General features: G+C 45.0%; 1 protein-coding gene and 1 long non-coding RNA gene across 2 annotated transcripts in view; one reads left to right on the forward strand and one right to left on the reverse strand.

Moving 5' to 3' along the window:
* The window catches only part of LOC146871841 (S-adenosylhomocysteine hydrolase-like protein 1), an 879,643-nt gene that overhangs the window by 176,518 nt on the left and 688,600 nt on the right, over positions 1–14,525 (reverse strand). The window lies entirely within an intron of this gene.
* Positions 1–14,525, forward strand: part of LOC146871842 (uncharacterized) — a 140,784-nt gene that overhangs the window by 91,997 nt on the left and 34,262 nt on the right. The window lies entirely within an intron of this gene.

Raw genomic sequence — 14,525 nt, forward strand, 5'->3', positions numbered from 1 at the left:
GGGCTACATAGCGGATGGCTCGGTGTTTCTTTTTAATAGGATGGGTTGAGTGCGTGGGTTTATGTACTGAGCACAAATCACGGGCATAAATGATTATTTTAAATACATGAAGTGTATCACAGTGGTTGATTTGTAATGACTGTTGACGTTTATTAATCTGTGTATTTTAGATGCCCCTGACGAAGGGATTCGTCCCGAAATGCATTGGGTAATTCAATAAAACACGTGACATTTGGAAACCATCTTGCCTCCTGTGTGTGGGTGATTCATCTTTGATTGACCTTAAATAAGTAAAATGAATTGAAGATAACGGAAAGAAAATGGCAGAATAAAGCAATGGACTAACTAAAGAGTACATAAAGACTAAGGATAACATGATCTAATTGATTGGACTCATTGAATTTGAATGGCTGTGCTGCCGGTAATGGATCTGTAACACGGTCCACCAGTTGTGTTCTGTGATACAGCCATACCATATACTCTTAAGTGCATTATAACCTTGCGGTAAATGCTAACTTTGGAATGGCTGCATCAAAACATGTCATGTTTGGTGTCAAACGCTTTGGAATACTACCCCCCTCCCCCCCCAGTTCTGGCGGCGGGGGTAGCATTCCACCCTTCTAGAGGAAGAGACATGTTCACACTGGCTAAACCCGGTTAAATCCATTCAAAGCCCTGGCATCACAAAATGGATGCCATGGATGCCACTGCCACAGACACGGGTCTGGCCTCCTGCTGCTGGGGGAAACTCCGGCAGGGGAGGCCTGGACAATAGGTTTCCTGTCACATGGAGGTGTAACCACCTCCCCAGATAGGCAGATGTGTATTGGTGCAGGGTGGGTGCATTCAGAGAATGCTTTTGAGACACTGCCTGGGGCACACAAGCTGTCCCTGTGCATAGCCCAGATCAAACCGGTTGCAGGGGCACTCAGCCCCTGCTCTGGCGCGAATCTGGACAAAGGGGAAGGGGTGTAACCACCCCCACCCCAGGCCCACCCATAGGTGGAGCCTTAGAGTTAGTCCATCCCCTAAACTTAGTATACTTATAGGAATCCAGTCCCTAGGATTTTAGATTACCCTGGACGAACCTCTGAAACATATATCCTGGACCTTCGACTTTCTATCACGACTAGAAGACGGAAGAAATATCCCTTGGGGTCAAGGAGTGACTCCCCTGCTTGGCAGGCACCAAAGAAGCAACTGACCAGTCTGCATTGCTGAAGCTCACGCCGGACGCCGAAGTATTTGCCTCACCAGAGCTGGATTTCCAGACTTCCCCGAGGCTACCCTGAGTCCACAGCAAAGCTGAGGCCCATGGCTATTGTGGGTAACGTGAAACCGTGACCACTGGGCACCGTGAACTTTTGCAGCAACACTATCTTCCTGGTCATCCTCAAAGTTGTGCTTTGGGCTCCAAGTAGCCCCAGCCTTGAGCACCTCCTGCACCGAAGATAGTTGGCCTCCATTCCACGAGTGACCCGTGGGCCAGCTTCCAGTGTGACCGTTTGAGGCTCCTTCGCGATCACTAGCCCGTTGGCTAGCAGGTCCCCACGAAGGCAACTCCACTTCTGTTGGGGCTTTTCTGGTTGCTCCAGACTTGCTCTTACTTACCCTCGCTGGGTGAGTCCATCAGACCTTGCTGGTCTGCACCGCAGTCCTTTCTCTGATTTCCTGAGACTTGCCGTTGCCAAGGCTTGTTGGGTATTTCCTGGTCGCCGACACCGCAGCACTCGACAGACTTCGTGGGACAGCCTGAATCCGGCTCGTGGACTTCTTCGATGCCTCCTGGACCTCGTGGCTGAAGAGTCAAGACACCCATCAACTCACTTGAAGCACCCGACATCTGTGGGCATTGGTCCATCCTGCCCTAGGCCACTGGAAAGTGACCTAGACTCTGTCCCCACTGCTTTCAGGTTCCTTACATCCTAGATCCAGGCTTGGATCTCTCTGGACACTTCTACTCTTCACGGCAGCAGCAGTTCTTTGCAGGCTTCCATCGAAATCGACGACGTGACCCGACACCAAAAGACACCTATGGACCCGGCTTCCCTGGGTGAGGTAACTCGAGTACTCCGGTACTCTTGTGGGTGCTAGCCCTAGAACTTCCTAAGTCCAAGAGGGTTTGGTCCTGACTCGATTAGAAGTGTCCCTAATCTTTAAAATTCCAACCGCAAATTCCCCATAGAAAGTAATAGGAACCCGCGGTTGTGTTTCCACACTGTATACAGTTCCCGTGGGTCCCCTGTGTTCCTACCTTGGGTGGTTCCTTGGGGTCCCAGCGATTCTAGAGGCAATAGGCCTAGTGCCTATTACAGTCATGGTTCTTATACCACTTTTTTAGTATATGGTGTAGTACGCTCCTAGGGCTCAAACGTGTATTTGTGCTTTTACTGATGCTTAATCACTTGTAACTAAAGTACTTTGAACTCCAGTCTCATTAAGAGACTAGAGGGGTGTGTTTAACCTTAATACATATATTTTGAATATATACCTGGTGTAGTTGTCTTTTCATTTGATCATTCAAGAGATTATAGACTGGTAAAACAAGCTGCTTTACATTCCTTCAAGACTTAGCCTGAAGGCTGCTCTCCATAGCTACCACTAGGATAGCTTTCACATAAGGTTGTCTTTAACCATTCACCATAAGGGGTTGTTTGGACTGATACAAGGTGCCCACTAGAACTAGTGGACAGCATATATCAGGCCACCTTCTCACACCACGGACACCACCTTCTGCACAGAGGTACTGCTGATGAAAGATTTTTCCGGATCCAGTCTGACGCCTGGGGGTAACTCTAAGGTAAGGAATCTATAACTAAAGTGTTTCTTTCAGATTAGCATTGCATATTACAGACCATGTTGCACAGGGTTGCTCTCATTCGCTAGGGCCTTGATACCAATCTTTCGATTGAAAGGATATAGTTTCAGCATATGATGTAAAGTCGAAGGTTCTTGATCAGCCCCATAACGCCCTCCAAAGCAACAGAAGTTCCCTCCTGTCCTGAGTGAGGACACTGCTCTAGTGGCGTCAGGAATCTGATCACAGGTGCCTGATGTCTTGCCACAGTTTCCTGGAGTCCTACCAGTCTAGTAGCCAGTGGCTAGCTGTAGGAGGGTAGTGGCTGGACAGAGTGCAAGTTCACCCTGATACCCCCAGGTATCACAAAACGAAAGGTGGGAGCCTGTTTTACTGGCCTCTATTCCCCAGCTACTGCTTGTACAGGCTCCCGCAACGCAGGGGAGGAGTTTAGGGAAATCGATCTCACATTCAAGGACTGTGATGAAGCTTCGCCTTCTCTGTCTCCCTTGATGGGCTGCAAGGTTCCTTTCCACACAACCTCCCTTGTTGTGTTGCAAGCTTCCTTTCCACACCAGCTTCCTTGATGTGTTGCAATCTTCATTTCCTCCTTGCGCAGCTGTCTGCAATTTCCTTGTTCAAACCATCAGTTCTTCAAGCCTTACAGAAACAGCGGGTCTTGGCACATTCCTTTGCAGCAGAATCCATCAGCCAAAGAGAAAACTTCCTCAAATTCCAGACATAGAGAGCAAGTGTCTTTATCTTGCCTTCACACTGCGGTTCCCGGCTGGCTTCCTTTAAACGGACCTGGTGTGAGCGGCCTCATCAGTCCTAGATCAAGTCTTGAACAACAGCTGACCACTCAAGCCAGACTTTTATTATCTCTAATTGAAAGACTGATCCAATGAGGGTCTGCTACTTTTGCATCCTGATTACACCTCCAATCACAAACCATTCATGGTGTGTTCAATGCCTGACCAAAGCATGCACAAAATAACTTACGACCTTCCCTTGTACCAACCCATACTATTCCTTAAAGAGGAATTTTAATTAACTCCAGACCAGGAAGCACTGACCGAGGGGGGGAGGGTCTTCTTAGCAGAGTTAGTGCAGCTAAACCCAGATAAGAGCTGAATGTCTACCCAAGACCACCAGGCCTCTCCAAGGCAATGAGGAGGTGCCCGAGGGGAGCTGGGATGTCCAGCAGAACAGCTCGCATTCCACACAATGGCTCAACTCACCATTCTTCCCCCAGTACACCCACTGGCTTTCAAACACACATCAGGTGGACAAAGGCAACAGGACCCCAGTCAAGGGATAGAGTGCACAGAATTGATCAGGAGGGTGGCTAGTGACTCAGCCCTCCTGATTATAGATTTATTGCTGCCACCAATATCAGTCTACCACAGCCTGGGTAGAGAGGGCAGCTGCCACTCTGAAAAAAAGGGTGCACTAGGCATGCCCCCACGACCACAGAACCAAGCTCTAGGGTCTCAATCCAGGGGACATGTATGAGTCCTCAGGAGGGTACAGGCAGATGTCTAGCAGGCGGCAGGCTTCGACGAAAGTTTGACTACAAGTCCCGCCCCCCACCAGGACTCATGTCGTGAGGTTTATTCTCACTTCACAGATCAAAAGCTTTCAGAAGTTCTGAAGGCTACTTAAGAACCGTGAGTTTAAGCGGTCCTAGACTCCACAGGTTAGGGTGCACCTTAGCGAGCGCACACCGCCGTGGTAGTCCTCTTAGGTCCTGATGAATGCTTCGCCTAATACTTTTAGAAGCAGAAACATGTTGACCACTTTCACATATATTAGGATGTAACTGGTCTAGGAAAACCAGCTTTAACACATCCGAAGCACCTTTTTAACTGTGTCCAGTTTTCCACCATTAAAATTATTTTTGGATAAAATTGCGACACCATTTTAACTTCACTCCCTACACTATTCACAAATTGCACTGACTTCACAAAATCCAGCTCTGCTGTAATTCAGGCGTGTTAGCACACCGGAGAGGCACTCGGCCTCTCTGGTGGGAACCCAATGATGAAGCATGTCACCAACTAGGTTGGTGAGTGAGGGTTCTTTTAAAACACAGTGAGCACTTTTTTGTTAGTTCATTTCCGTTCCAGGATACACTCTTTTGTTGTTTGATCTATATAGTCCAGGGGGATCAAGAGTGGATCCAGTAGCTTCCCTCCCTCTATTGTTGTTGAGTTATATTTATAGTGCTTGTACTTTGTCTGGGTCAGGAGTCATTCCCCCATCAGAAAATATCTGCCCAAAGAACTTAAGTTTGGTATTGTGAAACACTTTGCTGGATTGAAAATTAGATCTGCATCTGTAAGTACACTTGTGTAAGAGCCTTGCCACGCTCTTTTTGCGTTCTCCCAAATATCATTAGGTCATCACTGTAGCTGAAAGCATGTGTAACAGGTTGAATTATTCTACGAATAATATCTTGAAATACGGTGGATGACACTCCAAAAATCTACCTTTTGTATCTGAACAAACCTATATGAGTTGAAAAGGTAGTAATGCACCTACAGTTTTCTTCCAGCTCAAGAAAGTTGATGATATCCCTTGCTCAGGTCAGGACGAGAAAAGACCTTGGCTCAGTTCATCTGCATGATCATGTCCACTATATGTGGATCTGGATGTCTTTCTCTCTCAATTTCCTTGTTGGCCTGGCGCATGTCAACACAGATGCACTGTCCTTTTTTGGCACTACCACTATGGGTGAAACCCAAAGTGTAGGACCTGTGGAGCGCTCAATGGTATCATGGTTCAACAGCGTTCCTAACTCTTTCTCAATGGCTCCTTGCCAATTGAAGAGCGTTTCTGCGGTATCGCTGAGCAATAGAGCAAATGTCTTAATTATTATGAAGTTGCACTTTCATTGTCTTAAACCTTCTTAGGCCATGAAATAAAGATAGGAACTGACTCACAGTTTCAGATTGAGCATGCACGTTATAATTGAGAGAGATATTAGTCCTATATCAGCAGCGGTGGCAAAACTGAGTAGGCATGCACTGGAAGAAGTACCTTGAAGAATGTGGATTGGTGCCTGCACTGACGTTGTTTTATGTCGTAATGTTGCTATGAATGATCCTTGACTTTGCAACAGTTTGGAGGCAGCCCGCGTATATACCTTTGTGTTTGATGGGTTGAGATGTGGCACTGGCGACAGGCTGTTAAACATTTCAATAGGCATGATGTTAATCAATGCACCACTGTCTAAGATACAAGTTACAGGGCAACCATTTACTTTTATTGTAATCTTGGGGCAATGTTCAAACGAGTTCTGTTGTTTCGATTGTTGGTTGGTTTTGGTTCTTCTTTGCAAGCAGCCACACCTACATGTGCATGTTTTTTTTTTGGTTGAAGCTATCAACGCAAATCCATCTTCTTCATCGGTGCTCGATAGTGATGTCAAACAGCCTTTGCAGGATGAACTTGTTGACGATCGACTTTGTTTGGTTTTTACTTCTCATACCTGATGTTGCCTTCTGGCCTTGTGGATGGGGCAAGAAGGCTTACCGGCATCGATTTTCTCTCCTACCTGTGAGATAGTTAGTTTCTTCATTGACTTGCAAACCGTTATAAAGTAGTTTTCCTTCCCACAACCTTTGCACGGTTGTCCATTGGCTGGAAATTTATTTTCATGGGGAAATGAAAACAAACATCGGAGAACACAATTTTTCTTTCTTTACGAACATTGACTTGCATGCATCTATCTTGCTCTTGTGTCTGCTTTTCATGATTAATGCAGATTCACTCTTTGCTGTTCCAGCTTCGATTTTGGTAACTTGTCGATCCGCTCTTTCACCGGCCCTTGCAGCCATTAGTATTTTCTCCAAATTGATTGTTTCTCTCAACATGCGTCTTCTGAAGGAGTCCGCAAGACAGCCATCAATGAATCTCAGACGCATGGCTTCTGCGTCATTAAACTCACTAAGCACTTCAAGTCTTTGAACAAACTCATCCATCGTTTCACCAACTTGTTGTTTTGCTTGATTAAAAGGGTACCTTTCGTAGTCGACATTCAGCATTGGCTTAACCTTGGCTCCTAATACTTCTTTGATTTGACGGTATGATTTTGTATCAGTCTGTGAAACTTTACTTTATCACTTCTTTTACTCCATCACCAGCAAGGTTCGTTTATGTATTTAATGATTTTCTTGTCATCTACTTCTTCCAGGACATCTATGAAGTGGTTGATCCATGCAGTCCACCTGGTGACAATATTCGGCTTTTTGGCAGTTTCAAATGGCAGTGGAGAATTTATAAATGCGGTTGCACCATCCGCCATGCTTTCTTTTGCAGCCACTGAAAAAATTCACTATTCCAAAGGCTCTATGATTGTTTCTATGGAAACCTGCAACCTTGCGAGCACAACCTCCTTGTTTGGGTTCGGGACGTCTCGCCCGGTTTTGAGGTCGTAAGGCGTTTTATCTGTTATCGCCAGTGAGTACATTTTCGTTTCTCGTACCTGATTATCACAGCTTTTTTTTGATAAACAAGTTTTTTTATTTTAGGTAGTACAACAGAAGAAACTTTCGGGCCGTTCGAACCACCATCACACAGTAATACAGCATAAAACGCACCGCATTCCCACCCTCCCCCTGAAACCCGCCCCCCCCGTCTTCTAAACCGCCCTATCATGGTACGTTGCCCAGCCATTTCCACAGCTTTTAATAACTTACCTGTCTGTTGCTGCCTTTTGTGTTGTACCTGGTTGTTGCTGCCTTTTCCATTGTACCTGGTTGTCGCTGCCTATTGCATTGTATCTGGTTGTCGCTGCCTTTAGTATTTGCTTTGTATGGATGATGGCTTTGTTTTAAGGCGCAGCACAGTATTTCTGCTTTAGCCTTACCAGCAGGTTTTGGCTGGTTATCCAACTATGCTCTTCTGCAAGGCCTTCAAGTTCTTCAAAGGGTCACATATAGGATGCTGCGGAACTTGAACTCTGCATTTGCCAACTGCAGGCTGCTTTGCATCGACTTGGGGTGCACGTGGCACCTACAAGCAGTTTTTTTTTAGTGTTGGAAATTCTCAGGGAGAGCAGTCTTGTTTCTTCGGGTCATATATCCTCTAGTCCTTGCCAGTTGTCACGTCCTTTCCAGCCCAGGAGCATGCAAAATGAACATGCAACACATGGAGCTCTCCCGTTATTAATCACACCTTAACACCTCCCTGCCAATTACATAACTCCTCTTTTGAGTCCGCTCAGAACCGCAAGGTCCTAGCGCATATAGCCTCAAGAAACTAAAGCACGTTCTTCACATTTGGCGACGAGTGCCCAGCTCACTGGAGCCCAGTGACAACTTCCTCTTTTCTTCTGCTGCTGCCCACTCAGATCACATTTTTGCTGCCTCTCTGCTACCATCGCCTAAAACCGCAGTGGACCATAACCAGTCTTTGCTTGGCGGATGGACACTGTTACATGCTTCAACGCTTCACACTGCCTCCTCACTCATTATACCTTACCCTTGCATCTACTGGCGTGAAGGCAAATTTGGGAACACTTGCAAGAGAATTATGTCATCATGGTTATCAACCATCAGCATGGCTGACATCTTGGTTTGGATTTGCCTTCACGTTTTAAGGCATTCCTCGATGCACCAGTCTGATTCAGTGTTGCAATCTACATTTTAATTCAGAGTTGTACTCAACGTACAAACATCATCACACTTGTAACACTTCAGTCTTGCTGCTATTTTGCACTGATTTAGCAACTTGCTCTACATTTCCATCCACACTTCTCTTTAGGTCCGACAAAGCTCTGAAAATGTAACTTGAAGGCGTTTGTATTATTGTTGTTCACCAGATTTCTCTCCTGCCACACCAGTCTGGCATATTTCAAAGGTACTGTAACATTTTATTGATCATATTGTGCACCTTTTCAGGGCATATCGTCATTTGGTTCAGATCACACCATTTCTACAACACCAAGGTAAACCTCCAATAAAATGGAAGTCCTGGATACGCACATTTGAGAATTATTTAGTCGCCATAGATGCTGTCGATTTTGAAGCAAAACACAAGGTGGCGTTGTTATTCACTTATTTCGGTCAGGAGGACTAGCAAATATTTGATAATCTACCTGAGGTAAATCTTCCGCCTGGTAAATCTGGATACTGAGATAAGTATGTTGAGACTGTTGCAAACAAATTCTGAGAATCGAAGAGTACTGTTAGAACGTTACAACTTTTTCAAGAGAAAGCAGAGTCCAGATGAAAGTATAGTAGAGTTTATTTCGGCTCTTGCGGTTTACATGTAATTTTGCAGCTTTATTTGATACTTATATTGGTGCCCAATTTTTAAGAACATACTGGTGGATCTGCTGTGCCTATGATCAATGCCATTAATGATGTTGATACTGTTGATCCTATTACTGTTAAGGAAAGAGGTTACAAGAATGGGCAACACAAAAATAATCCAGCATGTTTAAGGTGTGGATCCAAGAGTCATGTGGGTAATAACCCAAACTGCCCTGCACAAGGCAAACACTGTAACAAGTGTGAAAAAGTAAGGCAATGAGGATCTGATACATGCAACTCTTTCACACCCTGAGGGCAGAAGGGATTTTAGGAGAAGACCTCCTGGAATACAGTCCACTGGAGAACTGAGTCCTGGGGAGTGAAATCAGCCACAAGGCTGCATCACAGCGATACCATACCATTCTCAATAATACCCTAGATAACCTAGGGAAACTTCGGGAAAGATGGGAAGCAGATGTAAGGCCCCCAGAGAACATTGACTGGGAAGTGGTGTTGATGCACCCCATGGAGGTAGCCATCCAGGCCAGCCTGAGATTCATTCAATACCACATCTTACATGGGGTCTATTAGAACAGGTCCCGTTTACACAAAATGGGGATTTCTGATAGCCATGTATGCCTCTGGTGAGGGGTGGATGTGGGTACCTTTTTGCATATGATTTGGGACTGCCCAAGAGTGCGTCCCTACTGGGAGAAGTTGCCACTGAATTTGGGGCACTTTTGGAGCAGACCTCCCCAGGACACCCTAACTGATAATTCTAGGCATACCCAACGATGTAGATGTCCCTCAAAAACAGTTGTTGTTCAGCATGCTGGGGTTTGTCACGGCAAAGTGAGACGTGGCCAAATTCTGGGGAAGGCACCAGGTCCCTACTAGGGCCGAGTGGAGGGTGGGAATGAATATATGCATTGAGGAGGAGAGAGAGAGAAGTGTATGAAAGTCACGGTTGCCTCCCAAAAGTTTGGGGAAGATGGAGATCATACCATGGTTTGCTAGAGGATACAAATGTTGTTGCAGAAAAGGAGATCCCATCATTGCAATCTACAAAGCAAGAGGACAAGGAGGTGGACTGTTTGGGGGTTAGGGGCACAGCAACACACTTCCTGGGTCGGCTTCATGACTAAAGACGGGAGGATTCAGATGGACGGGAGGGTTTGAGGTAAAGGGTCGAGTTCTAAATGCACGTGCAATGGTAAATGTTACTGTAATGTTATGGAAATAAAATCACTAAAAAATATTCATTAAAAAAAAGTGAGGCACTTCAGTGTTTGCAAAAATGGCAGGATTCCTTTCAAAGTGTGCAGTGCTGATTTGGATCAGGATGATTGTACCACCGATCTTCCAACATAGTTTTCACCTTGGATATAGTCCCTGAATCTTCAACCAAACTTAAAAGTCCTTGGTGTGAAGTCACCCTGGGTTCAATTCTTACACTAAATAGGATGGCTGTCTCACATGCTCCCATCACCATTTTAGCTGACATTTTATTCCATAAGCATTGGGGTTCAAACGTTGCTGTCAATATTCCTGATGTACACCCCAAAGCTTACGAAGACCAGTACATCAATGTGCTTGGATACTTTGTTGATACTGTTATGTGTGAAAACCAAAAATGGAAGAAATAGTGGGTTGGCAGGATCTTGCCAAGTTGGGCCACATGCTAGCAGCTAGTGCTAATCCCCCTGTTATGATTGCTGATTTACCCATTTCTCTGGTTGAAAATATTGGCACTGATTGTGTCACACACTTTATTGATTGGGTTTCCGAAACTTTTTATGAGACAATTAGCAAATATGCCCTCTAAATCAGACTCACAAAATTGCAATACTGGTTGTTCATCAAGTAAGACCTGTTCCCTTGAGCATCAGGGGGGAACTCAAGCAATTATTGGACAACTTAGTACCGGAAAGTATTATCCAACCCACTAATTCAGCTGAATGGATCAGCCAAGTGGGTATTGTACGGAAAAAGTCTGGAGGGATCTGTCTATGTGCGGACCTTCGCACACTTAATAAGAATATACTCCTTAACTGTCACCCTTCACCCAAAATTCATGAACTGCTTGCCAAACTGAACAAGTCAAATTCTTCTCACTACTTGATCTTAGACTTGCTTAACTCCAGATCCCTCTAGCCGCAGAATCACAAGACTTAACCATGTTTATAACACCTTTTGGGACACATAAATACTGCAAGTTGCCATATGGTTTAGGGCACATTAATACTGCAGATTGCCCTTTGGTTTGGCCTCCATGGCTAGTGGTTTCAGAGGTTGACGGACACCATCTTGGCAGGCTTTGTGGGCATGCAAGTTTTCAAGGATGATTTCCTGATCTTTGCCAACAATGCCTAGGAAAAGAACATAATTAGACTTTTAATAGGGTCCTTACTGTTTTCAAGGTATATGGTATAACCCAACGTTGTTGTGTGTAATTTTTTATCCCATGAGATCAACTTTTTGTGACATACCATCAATTTCAAAGGCATAAGTCCCCAATTTTCATTAAACCGGGCCATCCAAGATGCTGGTGCACCCAGAGATAAAGATTCTCTTCACTCTTTTTTTAGGTCTAAGTAAGTATTATTTGTGTTTTGTGGGCGGATATTCATTTATTGCCCAGCCTTTGCACAATCTGGTCAGGAAGGGTGAAACGTACATTTGGTCTGACTCAGTCGCTGAAACGTTTTTGAAAATGAAACACCTTATAGTTTCTGCACCTACCTTGTCACCATTTGTTGCAGAAAACCAATATTGTACACACGTAGATGTCAGTCAAATTGGTCTAAGGCCAATTTTATCATAAATGGTAGACGATCGAGAGCAAACTATTGCCTTTGCTTTCACACTATTTAAGACAATCTGAATCCAGTAATAGCACCAGTGAGCACAAAGCATTAGCATGCTGCTGGGCTGTAGAAAGGTTTCAGAGCCTTATTAGGACTTTGGCAGTGTGGCAGGAAGCCGCCACGTCAGCGCCCCGCTGCCACACCGCCAAAGCCATATTGAGACCGCCTGCAGGATTCCGATTGGAATCCTGGTCAGGCGGTCCTGCTGCGGTGCAGTGCTAAGGCTCATACACCATAGCACGTTCCTGCAGAGCATGGACTGTCAAGTCCCTGCCCTGCAGGAACTGGCTGTGCATGCATCCGGGGGGACACCATGTGCCCCCCTCCATGCATCCCCTGGCGCAGAGGCAACAGGGAGCCCTGTAGGGCCCCCTTTGTTTCGTCACTGCCACACTTTCATGGCGGGCTCACTGCCAGGAAAACTATGGCGGTGAGGAAATTCCTAATATGCTTGGCAGTGCCGCAGTGGCACCGCCAGCATATTAGAGGCCTCAGACCACCAGGGATTGCAGATCCCAGGCAGCAGCAGCAGTCCCAACGCGGTCAACTGCCCTACTTGTAATAGGCCACCTTGGGTTTGGCAGTACATTGGACCACCAAACTCACAATAAGGCTTTAAATCTTTTCTGTAGGGCTCACATTTTGATCTTGTTACAGCTCATAAGCCTTTATTGTACATGCTTAATTTTAATTTCCTTGAGGTTGGTCAGATTGTTATCAGGAGTCCCAGAATTCAGCTTTACAGTCAGGTATATACCTGGTGAAATTCTTTTTAGGGCTGATTGTTTATCCAGGATGCCTGTTGTTGATAACATGGAACTTATCAATGATGAGGTAGAATGGGTTGTATCCCTTGTCGAAGACCTTTCAGCTGACAAAGGGGTAATTACCTCCCGGCAGTGACAAGAAGCAACTACAGATGATCCGGTCCTTCAATATGTGTTTCAGTTCATGAAGGAAGGCTGGCGGAAAGAGGAATGTTGAGACTGCCTTAAGGCTATTTGTTTAAGTGTCAATTGAGTTGTGAGTTGACAAGGCAGTTTTGTTACATCACTTGAATGTGCTCCTCCCCCCAGAGAAAATTTGGTCAAAGAGGCACACGCTGGTCACATGGGTGTCAAAGCTACTTTTAAAAATCAAAAGCTAAAGTACTGGTGATTTTACATTGAATCACAGATGTCTACATGTATTGACATGCGCAGTATATGCTTGTCTGACAAGCATTGGAAAACACACAAAACTCAACTTCATATGGTCCCTTTACATGAGGATGTATGGTCAAAGGTAGCTCTGGACTTTGCTGGTCCCTTCGAATTCCTACCTATAGAGAAAATGAACATGTTGGTCCTAGTGGACTACTTTTCGAAATGGGTGAACTCGAGGGCATACAGAAAACCCTGGCGATGGGTTGTGATGTTGAACGTTTTTTTTACAACAGATGGTTTACCTCGTTTGATCACCCCACATACCTCCACTGGTGTTTCACCTTTCAAACTTCTGCGCAGCGCAGGAGAAGCCTTAGATTCACAGTTTGCCCTGACTGGATCATGGATCTGAACAAAAGTGTCATTGGTCCTAGTTAACAGTCCCAAAAAATTATATTCACCAGAGCTAAACAGCAACAAAATAATGTCAAGTATTATTTTGATAATAAACAACATGACAAAATTGTGAACCTAGTCATTGGTGATTGGCTTCTAATAGAGTTAATTAAGACCAGGGAGACTAAATTCATGGAGCCTGCAAAGGTTGTGAAATTATCAAGGGGCTCTGCATATATTTTTGGTAGGGGGTATTAAAATGACTTAAGTTAAACTCACTGCAGAACAAGTAGGAAGAAACATGTTGCCTGTTGAGGCATGGCACAGGGGTGACAGTAATTTTGGTTTTGCTCTTGACAGTTTATGGTGGTTAAAGTCACAAAGATTAGTTAGTCACTTGAACAGTGTATTTCCACAATGTATCGAGCCACTTGTTGCTTCAAGTTTTAGTCAAACCAACACCAATTTGACTGACTAGTTAATATCCAGTCTGACTGAAATTTCAATAACTATAGAGAATGATGCTGCTGGTCATACCTCACCATATCATGTTCATGCTTCTCCTGCTGTTCAACCTACCGTATCTAGGTCCACTCACAATGTTTCCATACCTTCTGGCTTCAAGGATTTTTATGTTCATTGTTTATCAATAGTGAATGTAATTTTATTTTTATGAGGAGGGAGATAATGTACAGTGTGTAATATGTATTTAGTAATGTACAGTGTGTCGCATGCAGTGAGTGGCTATCAGCAGCTAAGCCACTCGCGCCAAGTTTACTTGCCTGTTTACCTTTATTGCTCGTTCCAACTTTCAGCACTGGTCTCTCCGCGAAGGCTTGTTCCAACTTCCTCAGGAGTTGATCCAGTACGTTTGTGGTGAAAGCTGGCTGGTCATGGGCTCCTTGTTACTCAATAACCTTTCCTGTAACCTTGCAATCACCTGCCCAAGGCAGGTTCTTCCACTGCACAACTGTTCGCTGCATCCCTTACTGAAGAGGCGTTTATCTCCCAGCTCTACCCCGGGTATGCTTACATTTCGATGTCTAATTTGATGGGAGGG

This window comes from Triturus cristatus, chromosome 1_1, assembly GCF_964204655.1.
Source record: "Triturus cristatus chromosome 1_1, aTriCri1.1, whole genome shotgun sequence".
NCBI classification, from domain to species: Eukaryota; Metazoa; Chordata; class Amphibia; order Caudata; family Salamandridae; genus Triturus; species Triturus cristatus.